This window comes from Lissotriton helveticus, chromosome 3_1 (assembly GCF_964261635.1).
Source record: "Lissotriton helveticus chromosome 3_1, aLisHel1.1, whole genome shotgun sequence".
In the NCBI taxonomy this organism is placed as follows: domain Eukaryota; kingdom Metazoa; phylum Chordata; class Amphibia; order Caudata; family Salamandridae; genus Lissotriton; species Lissotriton helveticus.
This window is the reverse complement of record NC_136061.1, coordinates 414,315,762-414,335,833: the sequence shown is the minus strand read 5'-3', so window position 1 is coordinate 414,335,833 and position 20,072 is coordinate 414,315,762.

Genomic DNA, 20,072 nt, shown 5'->3' with positions numbered 1-20,072 from the left:
TAGTCTGACCATAAAGTTGCCTTCTTTTAAAAGGTCTCATAACAAATGCACACCCTCTCTTCTGAAATTCCTGTAAAGAATCCAGGCATTAAACTCCTTCAAATTGATCACAAGGCGAGAGCCTTGTCCATTTTTGTCCACTAGGAACACATTGTTAGAAAACCTCTTGAATGCACTTCTTCAGGAGGGAGAGACTTTTTGATCTATGTGGAGTAACTTCTCTGTGGAAAAAGCTGATCTGGTAGGTGATGCCTGAATTGGTTTTGAGTACAATTCTAGGTGGAAACCTTGGACCTTCTGCAGGATCCAAGCATTTGGCATGATTAGATGCCATACATGAAGGAAATTTTGAATTCAACCCCACACATCGAGATGGGAAGAAAGGGAAGGACTCACCCTGAAAGGAACAGTTGGCGGGGGCATTCCTGAAGGCACCTTTTTGAAATCGATCTCTGAAACCTCTTGAACAGGATGGGAAGAACAGGAAATCTCTTTGGTAATAATTTCAACCAGTACATCGCCATGTATTCCCTATATAGCAAGAAGCCTGGTAAGCAAAGGGGCTGGTGGACTGGCCCCTGTCTCGACCAGCCTTGGAAGAATAGTGGGGTTGAAAAACTTTTTCAGAGAAGCCTGGGCTGTGTCTAAGGAAGTAAAAGTATTTACAAATCTGACCACTTCTTTCACGAAAAGGTCGCCAAACAAAAGGCTGTAGGCTGACGGGCCTGCCTCGTTGTTGGCAGGTCACAAAGTTTAGGGTCCAAACGGAGTATGATGGACCTGTGACGTTTGGAACATAGAGCACATTTGGCGTTACCTAGCAAACGGATAGCACATTCTTCGCATCCCACCAAAACATCATTATAAATGGGGGAATTCTGGAAGTCCTGCGAAGAAGACCTTTAGATGTTGGGCCATAGGCCCTAGAGAGACCGTAATCTTACACTTCACATAGTTGTCTAGCACTTTCTCTAAGATGGCACTATCATGGCCCCAAACAAAATCTATGGTACACTCCTCAGTTAGGTTGACTGGAATTTTAGTATTGTCAGATTGCGACATATTTGCCAATCCGTCAGGCAGTATCAATTTAAGTCCCACTCCACTATTCACAGGGTAGTGCTGTCCGCTGCCACAGAATGTACCATATTTATAGAGGAAAGGAGGAAGCCACTGGCGAAGCACAGTAAACAATGAATCAAGCCTATAAATACAACAACACAATTCACAGACACACCTGTCTGTGTGAACTATGTTCCTATAGCCAGCTGTGGATCCTCTGCTATGGCGGAGGAGTGTTGGCGCGCCGCTCCCGCCAGCAGCTGCAAAACCTAAAAAATTAAACGATAACACAGGTGTATTATCGTTTTAGTTTTAACACGAACATTTCTTGGGGCAGGGCAAGATGATGACAGGCTGGAGGGGGAGTGTTGAGCACTGCTGTCAGTGCGCATGTCGGTTTTGTCAGCCATCTTAGGACAGCCAAACCGACTTGCGCATTGCGATGTCTCCAACCCAAGCTGCATTACCGGGTTGGACACAGCAGGAACAGGCTCTCATTCTCTGAGAGTGCAAATCCAGGGCACTCAGGTCAATCCTGATGCTACTCTCATGCATGAGAGCAGTGTCAGGATTAGCTCCATGGGAATCTGGGAGCCTGTGCAGTGCAGAAGAAGAGCAGAATCGGAAATGTGAGCGACAGGTAAGTGGTTTTATATGTGTTATTATTTTTGTCGTCATCCACCCCTCCCAACCTGCCACTCTGCTCTGATACCAGTCACCACTGCATATATATAGTGCTGGAACAATGTGGTAAAGGAGGGGGAGACTCACCGCTGCAATTTTTGCGCTGCGCTCAGTCATTATTCCAGCCCCAATAGGAGAAAGGGCGTCTAGTATCAATATTTATTACAGCCCTGCACAGGTGTCAATAGAAGCTTAAGGAATGGGGCCTCTGAGAAAACAGCTCGCAGCTGCGTGAAGAACTGGGTGGAGGCCGGCCAAGGGTGGGACCCAGAGCCAAGTCGGACAGAGGCACTGTCGAGGGAACAGACTAGCGACCTTCCAAGAATGTGGAAAACAGCTCCAAGAGGCACTTGTGCTTAGACAACACCAGGCAAGGCAATGCACTCTGGAGGTATTTGCGTTGCTGTGGCCGAGGCAGTGAAGAATATTACAAAAGGGCAGCAGCATAGGAAACACTTCTGAGAGGTCGGGAGGACTGTACCAGCTGGGACAAAAGGAGTTAAACAAGCACTGGCGTTGCCAATAGGTCTCGCAGTAGGAAAGTTGGAGCTATTGGTTTTGTAAATGACAAAGCCCTTTATGTTTTTAAAATGAAAACAAAAAGAAAAGGCATTGTCGTGAGACACCCTCTCCTCAGCACCTTTCTGGTAAACTCTGTCGGAGGAATGAGGAAGCGAGCGGCGTGCTGAGTGCTGCACTCGAAGCATGCAGGGTAACAGTGTGAGGAGCAGAACTGAGGAGAGACAGACAGGCAGGCACAAATGAGAGACAGACAGGCACAGAAGAGAGACAGGCACAGAGGAGCGGCTGCACGGAGAGAGGAGAAACGATAGGGGGGGACAGCAGTGGAGAGGAGACACAGGGGCCGAGGATAGACAGACAGGAGTGACAGATACAGTGGGGGAGAGATGGGGCAGAACGAGAAGCACACACGAGAAAGAGGCACAGAGGAGAATAGATAAGGGGGTGAGCCACAGAAGAGGGCAGCAGAGAGGCAGCCGAAGCCAAGAGTAACATGGAGAACAGACGGACACGAGGAGAAACGATAGGGGGGGACAGCAGTGGAGAGGAGACACAGGGGCCGAGGATAGACAGACAGGAGTGACAGATACAGTGGGGGAGAGATGGGGCAGAACGAGAAGCACACATGAGAAAGAGGCACAGAGGAGAATAGATAAGGGGGTGACCCACAGAAGAGGGCAGCAGAGAGGCAGCCGAAGCCGAGAGTAACATGGAGAACAGACGGACACGAAAAGGAATAAATAACAAGCATAGCTAGAGAGCAGCGGAGTGATCGAGGATAGACAGCCACAGAAGAGGGCAGCAGAGAGGCATCCGAAGCCGAGAGTAACATGGAGAACAGACGGACACGAAAAGGAATAAATAACAAGCATAGCTAGAGAGCAGCGGAGTGATCGAGGATAGACAGACAGGAGTGACAGATACAGTGGGGGAGAGATGGGGCAGAACGAGAAGCACACATGAGAAAGAGGCACAGAGGAGAATAGATAAGGGGGTGAGCCACAGAAGAGGGCAGCAGAGAGGCAGCCGAAGCCGAGAGTAACATGGAGAACAGACGGACACGAGGAGAAACGATAGGGGTGGACAGCAGTGGAGAGGAGACACAGGGGCCGAGGATAGACAGACAGGAGTGACAGATACAGTGGGGGAGAGGTGGGCAGAACGAGAAGCACACATGAGAAAGAGGCACAGAGGAGAATAGATAAGGGGGTGACCCACAGAAGAGGGCAGCAGAGAGGCAGCCGAAGCCGAGAGTAACATGGAGAACAGACGGACACGAAAAGGAATAAATAACAAGCATAGCTAGAGAGCAGCGGAGTGATCGAGGATAGACAGCCACAGAAGAGGGCAGCAGAGAGGCATCCGAAGCCGAGAGTAACATGGAGAACAGACGGACACGAAAAGGAATAAATAACAAGCATAGCTAGAGAGCAGCGGAGTGATCGAGGATAGACAGACAGGAGTGACAGATACAGTGGGGGAGAGATGGGGCAGAACGAGAAGCACACATGAGAAAGAGGCACAGAGGAGAATAGATAAGGGGGTGAGCCACAGAAGAGGGCAGCAGAGAGGCAGCCGAAGCCGAGAGTAACATGGAGAAGAGACGCACACGAGGAGAAACGATAGGGGGGGACAGCAGTGGAGAGGAGACACAGGGTCCGAGGATAGACAGACAGGAGTGACAGATACAGTGGGGGAGAGATGGGGCAGAACGAGAAGCACACATGAGAAAGAGGCACAGAGGAGAATAGATAAGGAGGTGAGCCACAGAAGAGGGCAGCAGAGAGGCAGCCGAAGCCGAGAGTAACATGGAGAACAGACGGACACGAAAAGGAAGAATAAATAACAAGCATAGCTAGAGAGCAGCGGAGTGATCGAGGATAGACAGCGAGATAGGCAAAAAGCTTTCAATAAAGAGCGGCCGGGAAACTGAAAGCACGGCCGGCCAGCCATGAATAATTAGGGGAGGAGAAGCCGCAGAGCACATGCTGGGAGAAGCCCTTTGATGTGGTGGCGGCCGTGAACAAAATGCAATTAGGAGGGAGGGAGGGAGGCTGATGCGCGTGCTTGTTTGGTCACGTGATTCACGTGAACTCAAAGAAAACCGCACCAAAAAGCCCTTGGTTTCACGAGGATTTTGAGCACTTGAATTCTCTCCATTTCCCATTCCTTCGGAATGGAAAAGGCGAGACCTAAAAACGCAATCAAATGTATGATTGCTGTTGGACCCGGCCTCGTGGCGTGGTCCTACCCCTCCCGCATGGCGGGCCCCGGATGATATCGGCCCTCCATCCAGCCCGGGTCGGCCTCGGGCACACCTCTGCACGACCTACAAACCACCAGATTCGCCACCCGGCGGCCCACAACCACTGACACGGCACACTCGGGCCGCCCCAGCATTACCGGTCCGGTGCCCACCCCGGACCCTCATTCCAGGCCCAACGCCATCTTGGGCCCATCACGTCACAGACACGTGGTCCCGGCCCAGCCGCGGCCACGGCCCCAGCGAGCCCGCCATCGAGGCACCAAGAGCCCTCCGGGTGGTAGAGTGCCCACTCAACCAGAGACAAGGAGAGGGGAGTTTCGATGGCTCTCCAACCGTCCCCGAATGCCTGGTTTCGATCGGCCCCCAGCCTCCCTGAGCGATGGCTCCACCCCCCTGCTGGGTGTCTGGACACCATCATCCCGGCCCCTCTGACCCCCAGGCGAGAGGGTCCGGACATCAAAGGACTCCAGACCTATATCTGGGCCAGCCCCGGAGTAGGACGGCAGTTGTATCCCGGAGTCGAGAAGCCCTGCTGACGCTGTCGCGGCTGACCCTGAGACGAACTCACCTTGCTGTTCTACCTGGAGCCTGCTGGCGCTGCCGCGGTCCATCTTCGCTGTAACCATCTGGGAGCCTGCTGGCGCTGCCGCGGTCCACATTCGCTGAACCATCTTGGAACCTGCTGGCGCTGCCGCGGTCCACACTCGCTGAACCATCTGGGAACCTGCTGGCGCTGCCGCGGTCCCCACTCGCTGAACCATCTTGGAACCTGCTGGCGCTGCCGCGGTCCACACTCGCTGAACCATCTTGGAACGTGCTGGCGCTGCCGCGGTCCACACTCGCTGAACCATCTTGGAACCTGCTGGCGCTGCCGCGGTCCACACTCACTGAACCATCTTGGAACCTGCTGGCGCTGCCGCGGTCCACACTCGCTGAACCATCTTGGAACCTGCTGGCGCTGCCGCGGTCCACACTCGCTGAACCATCTTGGAACCTGCTGGCGCTGCCGCGGTCCACACTCGCTGAACCATCTTGGAGCCTGCTGGCGCTGCCGCGGCCCAACCTTCCGGAACTCCCCAGCTCGAGGATTGAGAGCTGTGCGTAGAGTCTCCTTGCAACCGACCATCTATAAGACTGTCCCGCTACCTTGCCCTTTGTCACGAGACTTTCCAGATCTCGGGATCTGCTGTATATATTGAAACGATACTTATTGCCAGATAAAGATTGAAAACTCTATCTACGTGTGGTGTACATTTGTAGGGGTGTGGTTACTCTGCTGTACGATTCTAGGAGAGGGCCCTCACGTCGGAGGCCCCTTGAGATCGCTCGGTCCCTTCTCTGAAGGAGGGGTAGACCTAGGGGTGGTCAGTCAGACACCTTCTGCCTCCCCCGGGTTCGCCTTTCTAACATTGGTGGCAGGCGCTGCGATCCGAGCCAACGCAAAATCGTACAGAGAGTGATCTACCCGCTACGACGGAAAAACACACAGAGACCATGACGACCCAAGGAACCAACCTACCTGCCGAATTCCAGAAAGAGAAGATAGAAGAATACAGCCACAAAGAACTAAAACAATTCTGTAAAGTGTGGTAAATAAATAAATAATACCCTATTTTTGACTAGGCATATAGCATAACAGATAGCTCAATAAATAAGAGTCAAGATTCGAGGTAGTAGGAGTTTCTGCAGGTTTATTACAGCATAAGGACAGGATCAGGACAACCTGCATAGGATGACCCAGCAGCTGCTGGGGCCGGGTCTGGGATGAGCGCGCTAACTTTTAATAACAATACATGAACTTATATACATAGCGCAAACACATAGCATTACATTGCAGTAGGCGTAGCAGTGGGTGGAGCAGAAGGCGTGACGCGTAGCAGTCGCGAAAGATAACAGTAAAAGTAGGTGTAACTGGGCGTATACATAGACATGTGGTGCAAACGTAACAGAATATGTCATGAATGGGGCGGAAACATAGGAGGGGGCTACCTAAGGAGCCGGGACCTCTAACCTAATGGTGCGCGTAAACTGGCAATGACGTATCACTAGGAGAAGCTGGGGGCTATGAACTCTGTGCTAGGAGCAGAGACTAGAGTCTGGAGGGTCGGAGCGACATGTACCTAAACCCTATCTGGTATCTGATGTTTAGGGAACATGTTGATATAAACTAGAAGTCATGAGAGGAAAGGCTAACTTGATTCTAAGACTGGACCATGCATTATTCTACATGTAGTGCGTGATGAAGAATACTAAATGACCATTAAATACAGTATTTCTCTAACGTGGAGCCGAGAAGGCTAGACAATGACGGAAACTATTGATGCAGTTCAGTAGCTTAGGAATGCAGAGAAGGAGGACTGAACTGATAGCTGGAACTATAACATACTTTTGGCAGACTCAGAGGCAGAGCCAAGCTGCACCGGGCACTGCGAGGCAGGAAGTAAGTGAAGGGTCGAGGATACAGGTGGGGGCTGTATCGCTCCTCAGCGAGGCTTTTAGGAGACAGGAGCTGAATCTAGTGTCCGGGCCCTGTTGAGGCCTGGAAACGGGGACTTTACAATGAAATAACGTGCACACTGGAAAACGTGGCAACGTAACTTTACATAGGCCTGATATTCGTAGTATTCACGAGGACTGGAAACTGACGTACTAGAGGTGGACACAACTGTAATTGCGTCATTAATCGGACATGGGGAATACATATGCATATTGGTCATGCACACATAACATATGATGGATGAGGCGTAGGGACACAGAACATGGCAAAATTTACTTTTCCACATTCCCTCCTTGTCACTACGTTTCCATCAGGAAACATCAATATTCATGATACCGTCTATCATTTCATACAGTACCATTTGCTCGTCTCGAATTATCTTGGAACGGGATTTAGAACGGGGCTTGGGACTAGGAATACAAGAGGTAGCACACATGCTGCAAATCGCAGGGCCACATTGTATACAGAGGCAGCAGCTAAATATGATCGCTACTGCAATACTTAGAAAGGACAGGACTTTCCATCCCCATGCGGAAATTATATTCCAGAACCAACCGGACCATGTCCAGGTGCCTGGATCTTGATGTAACAGATGGGCAATATTATGGAGTCTGGTTATAGCTGAATAAACAGACGGCGCGTTATTTGGAATGAAAATGCAGCAACTAGATCCGAGAACTCTACAGGCCCCGCCCCTATCGGCCAGTATGACGTCAAGGACGAGACGATTCTGTAAAACGACAATTCTCATAAAGGATTGCTCTTCAGTTAAGTTACCTAGAGCGGAGGCAGTCTCATCTACTACAGCTTCAAGGGTTCTTGTTAACCTACGGATTAGCTTACTATTTACAACTGTACCTAAATAAGGGAAAACACCTTTATCAATATCAATGAATTGCTCTGCAGCAGTTTCAGTATAATCGACAATCGGGAGATTTCTCTTGTGTCTAGTATGTACTAGGAAGGAATTCCTATGGTAGTCAGGTGGGGCTAGAAAAACAGGTGGCAGTAGGAAGGCAATGTAACAGGTTCCCTCCCAATCGAGGGGCAAACGAACATATGCAGTTTGACCACAAACAAAATAAGAATGACGTGAAGCTTTAAAAATAGATTTCCCACTGTCACTATACTTGATAACAGTAGTACATTCACTATGTCCTACGTGTACAGAACCCTTATTTCGGACACATAATTCGCCTTTGACTGGTAGTACTGAAATAGCAGGTGAGTCTGGAGTAGTATCAGACTGAACATTCAGGACCATGAAATTCGACGAGTAGTTACCTAAATTATACACTTCATTTTCTAGATCTAACCCGGTTCTGTGGGGGAGACCTTGCTTGTCTGGGAAACATGTACTGTTAAGAAAAGACATATCTGTTGAGGATGACGTTAACGTGGACCATGCTCCACACGAACCATTATGTGAAAAAGGATAAGGAAACAGTGGCAGAACTCCCTTCGGTGTCTGGAAAGGGGGGAGTCGACCACACACCCAACAATTAGTGGCATTGCTGGTCTGGTGTGAGTAATATAACATACGGATAAATGTGTTGTTACGCATAGCGAGGCGGTAAGAATATTCGTGAGGAGGCAGATCACTAAACGTGTGCTCTACTGTAGCATTAGCAGACTTATTTACATGAGGAACTGAGAAACACAGGAAAAGTGCGTAGCTAGTGCAGGAAATCATTATGCTGAGAAATAATATGAAACTTAGAAAAACGATACATCTGATTGAACTTTGACTGACTCTCTCACTATGGGGGTCTATTTTATACATGTCAGAAACAATCTAACCGTTTCACCTAGGGAAGGACTTATACAATCAAACTGACTGACTTATTTTACTAGACCGTAGTTTTAGCTTATACTCCTGTTGCGGAGTTTTCTCTAACAGGGAAGGGGTTGTAACAATGTCTTTTGCGGGACAGTCCTTTAAAACAATGTCTTGGCTGTCTTTAAAATCCTGGGACTCCTTGGAAATGTTTTTAGAAACGGGTTTCAATCCATTGAAAAGTTTTACATGAGAAAGGTGGACCCACCCCTTCCTGCCTTCCAGCTTGACGGCAGTACGGGTGGTCAAGAGGACCTGACGTGGCTCCTTCCAACGAGGTTCCAGCGGACTTGATCTGTCAAAATTCCGGACCATCACAAGGGAACCTGGAACGATTTCATGCGGTGCCACCTCGGTATTGTCTGGAAAGGCGGCAGCAACCTGTGAACGACATGAGTTGAGGGCAGACATCAAGGAAGCTAGGTAATCTGTCAACATATTACATGAAACATCGGTAATACTTCGGGGTCTAGGAGTACCCCACATGTTAGGGGGGCGGCCGAATACGACCTCATACGGGGACAGACCTGATCTGGAATGTGCGACCATGCGCATATAAAATAAAGCAACTGGCAGAGCTACTAGCCAGTCCACACCTTTTTCTTTACAGACTTTTGCAATACGGATTTTCAGGGTCTGATTATGTCTCTCGACTAGACCGGCTGCTTCAGGATGGCGTACACAATGGAACTTCCACTGGTACCCTAACAACAGGGAAACATGCTTCATTAACTCTGAGGAGAATGGCTGACCGTTATCAGAATATACGACTCTAGGGAGTCCATACCTAGGGAAAAATTCACGAACCAACTGCTTGGCAGTGGTCGCGGCTGTGTAATCTGGGACTGGATATGCCTCTGTCCACCTGGACAAAGCGCATACAACTACAAGGACATACTTGAAACCTCGACATCGCTCCATCTGAATATAATCCATCTGGAGGACCTCAAAAGGGTGGTCAGGGGGCTGGAAACCACCTTGTTCCACCGGGACACTTTTACCTGGATTAAACTGACAACATATCATACAAGTACGGACTTTCTGCTTGGCTGCAGCTCGTAAATGCTTGTTGAACCAAATGTTCTGGATACTGTCTAACATAGCTTTTTCTCCTAAATGTGCTGGACTATGTGCGGTATTGATAATGACTTGAACCATAGAGTCGGGGAGAAACCATGTGGCTCTACCCTTCGTTAACCATCCTTGATCTGTCTGGACCCCTCCTTGTTCGGACCATTTCTTGATTTCATCGGAAGTAGCATGTAACTGGATATCTATGACATCTTGTGTAGGGTCCTTAACTGTCATACATGTGGTCGGATCTGGAGTGTGTGTCTGATTGACTGGAATGTCTAGAGTCTGTGCTGTAAGTTTGGCTGTGCGATCTGCTAGATCGTTACCTTGGGAAATAATGTCAGTAACTTTCGTATGTGCTTTGCATTTCATGATAGCAATGGATGTCGGTAAATGTATGGCATCTAACAGAGCTTGAATAAGGAAACCATGCTGAATCTTGGTTCCATGAGAAGTCATGAAACCTCTCTCCTGCCAGAGCACTCCGAAGTCGTGTACAACTCCGAATGCGTAACGTGAATCTGTGTAAACATTAACTTTCAGGTTCTTGGCGTGTATGCAGGCTTGTGTCAGAGCGACTAGCTCTGCTGCTTGAGCGGACAGGGTATCAATACGGTGTGTTTCAATAACTTCGGTGTCAGTAGTCACTGCATACGCGGCGACTAGTTCTCCTGTACTTGTTCTCATACATGAACCATCCACATAAAGTGTCAGGTCAGGATCTGGTAACGGAATATCTGTCAGGTCTTGTCTTGGCTTAGTCGTAATGTTAACTACTTCCACACAGTCATGTGGGTCAGGGTTCAAACTGACTGATGGTAACAGTGTAGCAGGATTCAGGACGTTGCAGCGTCTAATTTCTATGTGTGGCTGGAACAGTGTCAATTCATAACCTGTTAAACGTGCAATTGTCAAATGCTGAGTTTGTGTTCGGTTTAAAAGAACTTCCACGGAATGTGGAACTTGTACTGTCAGGGAGTGTCCTAAAACTATGGAATCACTTTGTCTGATAGCTAGTGCTGTGGCTGCAACTGACTTGAGGCACGCAGGCAACGCCTGGGCGACTGGATCTAATGTGCTCGAAAAATAAGCACAGGGCTTGGATTGTCCTGCTTGATCTTGTGTGAGAACAGATAATGCTGTACCTTCGCGTTCAGTAACGAAAAGTGTAAAAGGCTTACTGTAGTTCGGTGTAGCTAGAACTGGAGCTTGGCATAGGGCTTTCTTTAACTCGTTGAAACTAAGTGTATGGTCAGATGTCCAAGGGAGGACAGTCGATACGGCTGCCTCCTGTGTCGTTAACTGTATCAGTGGCTTGGCTAGAAATGCATACTGGGGAATCCATTGTCTACAATAAGAAGTAAGGCCGATAAAGGCACGTACCTCCTTCTGGGTTCTGGGCTGGGGAAGACTCGCTATTAACTGGATACGGTCGGGTGTCAACTGCCTACCCCTCTTGGACAGCAAGTGTCCTAAGTATACCACTTGCTGGACACAGAATTGAAGCTTCGAAGGGGACACCTTGTGCCCCATCTCGGCTAGAAAATACAAGACTGTAAGTGATGCTCGCTCGCAAGCACGTTCAGAACGGGCTGTGATCAGTAGATCATCGACATACTGGAGCAGGGCAGTGTCAGTTGGCATGTGAATGTTGTCTAGTTGTCTCTTAAGTGCTTGACTGTAAATACTAGGACTTTCTGTGAAACCTTGAGGAGCGCGTGTGAACATATAGCTCCTTCCATTTAAACAAAATCCGAAAAGAAACTGGCTGTCTGGATGAATAGGAACACTAAAAAATGCATTCTTGAGGTCTATGACAGTGAAGAACGTGGCTTCGGAATCAATGGCTGTCAATAGGGAAGAGATGTCTGGGACAACTGGGTACTGCGGAATAATACATTTATTAAGCTCTCGTAAATCAATCACTAATCGATATACTGGGGGTGCATTTGGATCAGTACGTTTCATGACTGGAATGATCGGAGAGTTACATACATTGGAGTCAGTTTCTACAACTACTCCTTGAGCCATGAGCTCGTCAATAATTTTGGATAAGGCTGCTACAGCCTCAGGTGGCAATCTGTACTGTCTGATTCGTGGTAACACTACACCTGGCTTGAGAGTCACACGATAGGGTGTGATTTGCATATAACCTACATCAGTTGGACCTTGCGCCCATAAATGCTGCGGAACATTAGACAATCTGGAATCAAAATCTCGTAATACATAGTGACCCTTAAAGTCACGTAGGAACAGACGTATTCCCTCTGGGGAACAGCATATGACTGCACCTAACTCTTTCAGTGTCTTAATGCCTAACAGATTTTCTGGACATGACTTAGTAAGTAACAGATCAGTAGTGCGGGACAATGGACCTACTTCTAGAGTAACTGGTTTTGATATCTCATTAACGATGGGTTTTCCTGAAAATCCAAGGGAAACATTTCTTGAGCCTGAGAGCGGAGCCCCTGGAACTTCGGCATGACTAATTGTGGTCCTACTTGCCCCTGTATCGATCAAAAACTTTCTGTCTTTCCCTAATACTTGACTATGAACATAGGGACCTTCTTGATCTACAGGTATCTCGATGAGAGGCAAGCCTACCTCCCTCTCTAGGCTGTTTCATGAATATGGCTGATACTCTGGATACTCAGACTGTGCATACTGGTACATCTGCGATGTGACATGCTGTGTTGCAGCAATAGGCTGCGGTGCTGTAACTGTCTGTTGTGCATTCTGTGACTGAGGAATCTGTGAAACTTGTTCTTGTCTCGGCGGACGTGGTCTTTCTTTAGTCTTACCAGTAGCTATGTTGTGTTTCAGAACTGCACACTCGTTTATAAAATGACCTGGCTGTTTACAATAATTGCAGTTCCCTTTAACGGGAGCTGCAGGATGACTGGCTTGATTCGGACCCCTCTTCTGACTGTCTTGAGGAACAGATTGTGCAACTAGCACTTTCATTTTCGTGTCTTTCATACGTTTTCTCTCGTGTTCTTGCTCTTCCCTAATTCTATTCTGGTGATACTGAAGCATCTGGAGCATCTGGGACGGAGTATTTGCTTGCCAGGTGCTTTCGACTTTCAAAACTCGATTTTTAATTGGTGGACTTGAATTCTCGACTAATTTAGTAACAAAAAGGTGAGGGTATGACTCACTACTTGTCTTGAGACCACTGTTGATACTGAAACATTTTTCAAACCTAGAATAAAAATCACTAATATCTTCATCTTGTTTCTGTTTACAGGCTGAGATTGCATCCCAGTCTTCTTTTCTCGTTGTCAATAATCGGGGTAAAACTTGAATCAATAATTCTGGTAATTCTTTACATTTATCTCCAAGACCGGTACCTGGTACTCGTGCCTTGTCTTCAGCTTCTAGAGCTGCCCAATCGATCTTTTTCTCTCCCACCTCCCATTCTTTTTCCTTTAACTTTTCATACACCCCTGCGGGCAACAGGACCTTTAACATTTTAATGATATCTGGGTAAGTGTATTCTCCCATACGGAGCATGTCTTTTAATTCTCTATGGAACCCTGCTGGATCTTTGTCATGACAGGGAATTAATTTCTTCATTTCAAGAAGTTCCATCTTTGTTATTGGAGTGTATACAAACACTCGTTGCATTTCGCCACCCGTCCCTCTGACTGGGTGGACTTCTCGTAACGGATTCTGTCGGTCTATATAGAATGATTTACTTTCTGGGGGTGAGACATGAACAAAATGCGGGTTCAAGAACGTTCTATATTTGTGGCGCTGTTCTAGAATGACACTAATTAAATCGGTACCTAGACCTCTCCATTTGTACTGGAGTAACTCGTTCAGGATATCATGTAACGGACCTGGATCAGAGTGTTGACCCTCATACAGAGTAATGAGGTGCTGAATCATATACATACCCACCAGTCGCTGCTCGGCTGGGGGCATTTTCAGGAACATTTGTGCCACTATTTCGTCTGGAAAAGTGGTAGAATCAGTAATCCATCGGACTGCTGATCGGGCTAGTTCTTGTTCATGCATGGTACTTAACTCACTATAACCGATTCGTGATTTCAGAATATGATCGGTAGCTTGGAATACTTGTTCTAGAGAACCTTGTTCTGGTGCTGAATGATGAAAAATAGACTTGTGTTCTAGGCGTAAATGGCGATCTGGAAATCTAGATTTTCCTACATACGCTATTCTGGCGGGATTCTCGTCTTCCTCTTCAGGATCAGAGATACTTTCTTTCTCGCTTACTTGTGCTGCTTTACGCTGTTCGTGTATCTTTATTATCTCTCTACGGATTTTCTTGTACATACTCTCCATAGCACCGACGGTCTTGTGCTTACCCTCGGCTATATTATCACTCCACCTTGTCAGGATTCTCATTTCGGCGGAATCTTTAGACGGGTAATCTTGTTCTCTTATTAGACAATTTATCAGGAACTTTAATATCATGAGCTGGATCTCGGCTTTTCTTTGAGACATAGTCTCGCTAATACTTTCTGGATCATCCCCTGTACGGATGAAACGATATATTCTGTCTAGATCTTCTTTCATATTCGGTAAGGTGACTAGATACTCGGCCACCTTTCTTACGCGGAATGAATATAAAACCATATTATCCTCGCCTGGGACTGGATCATAGCAACATTCGGCAAGGGATTTTCTTATTTCTGCAACAGACTGATACCTAGGCGTACGCTGTGATGCTTGTGCATGTAATTCGGCTAACGTTAAACGCTTGTGTGGCGGCGGGGTTTGAGGAGGACCTCCTCCTGCGGCCCCTAAACTGGAGTCGTCTACTGAGGCTCTACGTCCTGGCAGAGTGGGAAATGGAAATGTAGGCTGGACTTGTATGGCGGGCTGGACCGGGGGTACCGTAACAGGTACTCCGGTGTCTGGAGGAGCGGGAAGTGCCTGATTTACAGGGACTGGCGGAGCGCGAACAGGATTTGCATATTCTGGGACTGTGTCGTCCAAGTAGGACGAAATAAAAATATCAGCTGCGGTCTGTTTGTGACGTAGCTTGGTCGGAACTAATGGTGGCGGGAAATTACTGGATGCCTCTGGGGTCGCTTTTGGCAAGCCCTCGGCAAGGAGAGGATACATACCCTTAATGAGGGCATGCCTCTGTCTGTCTGACTGTTCGGCTTTGACTCGTTCACCTATCTCGATTAATTCTCTTTCTTGGGCTCGTTCTTGGGATTCTCTACTTAACTCTGACTTTCTGACTTCCTTTTCCGTTCTTTTATGCGCTTCTTTACGCCATAACTCGATGGCATCTTTCTGTGACTGTCTGGCTTTCTTTTTCCATAATGCTTCTTCTACTCGCATGATACATTCGGCATCCCATGTACCCGATACGGGCCATCTATACTTTTCCTCTAACTGTTTGGTATACTCTACCCATAAATCTAGATATAATATGGCGCTTATGCCATGTTTCTGATACATAAAATGACCTGGACTGTCCCTCGGCGGAACAGGAACTGCTTCTTCTAATAAACCCTTTCTAGTTTTTAACTGACGTAACTTGGAAAATATAGGCATGACTGAACTGTAATCTGGACACAATACAATATACAATGAAAACACGAAATCACGTCACACTCATACCACAACATTAAAATACATGAAGAACATTATAAATAACAGTTCGAACAGAATATTACCTGGAATACTGAGAACAGAAATACAAGAATTTTCTCGAGAACGGAACAGACTAGAATTACTGGATGCACTGCTGTAACAGTACGGAACATACCGGTCCCATGAAAGGGACGCATCAAGACCCGTATCCACCTAGGTGAACACTTCGTTTGCGAGTCTGGGTACCACCAACCCACGGACCAGGAGTCAATTTAGATTGGTCCTGTCTAGATACTACCCCAGCAATGGTACTCACCGGGCAGCACGGAACGGAAGGCCTCGGACTGGACTTCTACGACGACGAACTATGAACTTCGGACTTCAGTTACGGGTGGGCCTCCGGATACCTCGGACCTTGGACTCTCGGCTTGGGCTCTGGTCGGGACTCGCCGCGTTCCTCCACCGTCTCGTTTGGATGCTGGACCGCCTCCTCCGTCTCCTCCGTGGGCCTGAGGGATACTTGAAGCAGAAATATCTGCCAGTGCACGGTATGGTTCCGTCACGACTGCAGAGGGTCAGGGGGTCGGCGTGGCTTCACCGACGCGTGGGGAAAGGGCAAGTCCCTATTCGGGCGCCATTATGTGGTAAATAAATAAATAATACCCTATTTTTGACTAGGCATATAGCATAACAGATAGCTCAATAAATAAGAGTCAAGATTCGAGGTAGTAGGAGTTTCTGCAGGTTTATTACAGCATAAGGACAGGATCAGGACAACCTGCATAGGATGACCCAGCAGCTGCTGGGGCCGGGTCTGGGATGAGCGCGCTAACTTTTAATAACAATACATGAACTTATATACATAGCGCAAACACATAGCATTACATTGCAGTAGGCGTAGCAGTGGGTGGAGCAGAAGGCGTGACGCGTAGCAGTCGCGAAATATAACAGTAAAAGTAGGTGTAACTGGGCGTATACATAGACATGTGGTGCAAACGTAACAGAATATGTCATGAATGGGGCGGAAACATAGGAGGGGGCTACCTAAGGAGCCGGGACCTCTAACCTAATGGTGCGCGTAAACTGGCAATGACGTATCACTAGGAGAAGCTGGGGGCTATGAACTCTGTGCTAGGAGCAGAGACTAGAGGAGGGTCGGAGCGACATGTACCTAAACCCTATCTGGTATCTGATGTTTAGGGAACATGTTGATATAAACTAGAAGTCATGAGAGGAAAGGCTAACTTGATTCTAAGACTGGACCATGCATTATTCTACATGTAGTGCGTGATGAAGAATACTAAATGACCATTAAATACAGTATTTCTCTAACATGGAGCCGAGAAGGCTAGACAATGACGGAAACTATTGATGCAGTTCAGTAGCTTAGGAATGCAGAGAAGGAGGACTGAACTGATAGCTGGAACTATAACATACTTTTGGCAGACTCAGAGGCAGAGCCAAGCTGCACCGGGCACTGCGAGGCAGGAAGTAAGTGAAGGGTCGAGGATACAGGTGGGGGCTGTATCGCTCCTCAGCGAGGCTTTTAGGAGACAGGAGCTGAATCTAGTGTCCGGGCCCTGTTGAGGCCTGGAAACGGGGACTTTACAATGAAATAACGTGCACACTGGAAAACGTGGCAACGTAACTTTACATAGGCCTGATATTCGTAGTATTCACGAGGACTGGAAACTGACGTACTAGAGGTGGACACAACTGTAATTGCGTCATTAATCGGACATGGGGAATACATATGCATATTGGTCATGCACACATAACATATGATGGATGAGGCGTAGGGACACAGAACATGGCAAAATTTACTTTTCCACAAAAGACATGGGTATCGCTACCACTGGCCTGAGCACAAAAGAGGACTTCAAATCGTCCCTACAAGCCTGGGTGGAAACCCGAGACAGACCACCCCAAGAGGAGAATAGCCCGAACAGGCAACAGGAAACCAGCGCACCCCCGACGGGGGAAAGAACTACAACACTAAACGCGGACCTCATCTATGAAGACGCTCGAGAACGAGAGCGCAACCGGCTACACGAATTGGAGCTTGCATGACTCCGGCTAGACGGAGAACTCCAGCTAGCGGAGAAAAAGATAGCCCTCGAGCAACTACGGCTGGAGGGGGATCTAGAAGAGAAACGGAGACAACGTGACCTCGAAGAAAAACGACTAGCATATGAACACGAACGAGGCCTGAGAGAACTAGAAATCAAGGCCCAGATCAACGAAGATAGCGCGGCCGGGGCCAAGACCTCGGCCCCTCCCGTAGACACCAAGGTTCACCTACCGAAAGATGTAGTCAAAGAATACTACAAGAACGATGATATCCAGCAATGGTTCAAAGCCTACGAGGTGGCCATGACCGCCCATCAGGTGCCCCTGAAGGATTGGGGCGCCGGCCTGTGGGGAAAGTTCATCAACGAAGGGAGGGACGCCCTGCTGGAACTCCCTGACACCGAAATGACCTCCTATGAACACATGAAGACGGCCCTACTCACGCGCTACGGACTCACCCCCGAAATGTACCGGCAGAGGTTCCGAGACTGTAAATAAATCCCCGGTACCACTTGGGTGGAATATGTGAACTTTTTTAGCAGAGCCTTCGAGGGGTGGGTCAAAGGCAGTCAGGTCACTACCTACCAGCAGTTGGTCGACCTTATGTTATGGGAGCACCTCTCCAACAACTGCTTCATTGAACTACGACAGCACCTCCTCGACAGCAAGTAGACTGAGCCGCGAAAGCTAGCGGTCGAAGCAGATTGGTGGGCGAGCAACCGCGTCCACCGGAACACCACAGGAGAATACGGACGAGGGTCCCTGGGGAACCACCGGTCGCGAGGCGGCGGGTCTGGCATCAGCCGAGGCCGAGACCTCCCGCCGGGGTCTTCGCCCGCCTCCTCTACACCAGCCTCCAGCCCGAGGGGGGCCCATCCAGCCCGACCGGGGCCACGCCACAACGTTACGTGCCACAGATGCCAGCGGCTGGGGCACTATGCCAATGATCCGCTCTGCCCCATGAACCAGCGGCCCGGCACCACCGGGCCCCCCGGTCGACAAATCGCTGCAGCCGCTCTGAGCGAAGAAAAGGATGAAGAAGAAGAGGTCCCTATGGAACCAGAAGAATGGGAGTCCGCGGCCATGTGCCTCGCCTCCCTGGGCGACAAAGACATGCTCCCCCGAGACCAGATTCCGATCAACACCCAGAAGTACCGCCAGTGGGTCACCATCAACGGACGCCGGGCCGAGGCTCTCCGTGACACGGGGGCCAGCATAACCGCCGTCCGCTGCCATCTGGTGACCCCAGAACAAATCTTGCCCCACGTTCTGTGCCCTGTCCGGTCAGCGGACAATTCCGAGAGCCTGTGCCAGATGGCTTGCATCCCCTTCGAGTGAGGAGGAGTGTCCGGCATGTTGAAAGTCACCGTCCGAGACGATGCCCCGGTGGACTGCCTCCTAGGGAACGACCTGGAAAGTTCCCCCTGGGCACAGATCGAGCGAAGAGAGCATCTGGGGATGCTAGGCCTTTCTGAATGGGTTTGCGTAACGACCCGCTCCATGTCCACCCGGGACGCCGTCCCAACCGAAGACAATCTGCCCGAAGAACCTGAATGGCCGGCACCTCCGCCACCCGCCACTGCCACAGCCGAACCCGAACTGGGACCGCAGGGCCCCAGCCATGAAGAACTTCCCGAGCTCGGGCCCCTTCCCGAACTAGCCCAGTGGCGCCAAGAAGGGGGCCCCACCCGCGAGCAGTTCCGTCGGGAACAAAAGACATGCCCTTCCCTCGAGGGACTCCGACAACAAGCCACCACGCAAGCCACAGGAGACTCCTCGGGGTCCCACTGGATCTATTGGGACCAGGACCTCCTGTACAGTGAACAAAAGATCACCGAGCTGGGGGCCGGCCGAGTGCTAGTCGTCCCCCTCCACTTCAGAGACTTTCTCTTAAACCTGGCACATGATGTGCCCCTCGCCGGGCACCTGGGGCAGGACAAAACCTACAGCCACCTGGTGACCCACTTTTATTGGCCGAAGATGCGCAGCGATGTGTACAACCACTGCCGAACCTGTCCGACCTGCCAAGCCAGCGGAAAGAGTGGGGGGAAAATCAAGGCCCCACTCCAACCGTTTCCCGTGGTGACCACTCCCTTTGAGCGAGTAGGGATCGACATCGTGGGGCCCCTGGATCCTCCAACCTCTCAGGGGCACCGCTTCATCCTCGTCCTGGTGGACCATGCCACCCGCTACCCAGAAGCTATCCCCCTCCGGACTATCACAGCCCCCGTAGTGGGTCGGGCGCTAATGGGGATCTTCTCTAGAGTCGGCTTCCCCCAAGAGGTCGTAAGTGATCGGGGCACAAACTTTATATCGAAATATATGCGGTCCCTGTGGCAACAGTGCGGGGTCGCGTATAAGTTCACCACCCCGTATCACCCTCAAGGGAATGGACTAGTGGAGCGATTTAATAGGACCCTGAAAGGAATGATCAAGGGCCTAGAAGAGCCCCTCCGGCGCAAATGGGACGTTCTGCTGCCATGCCT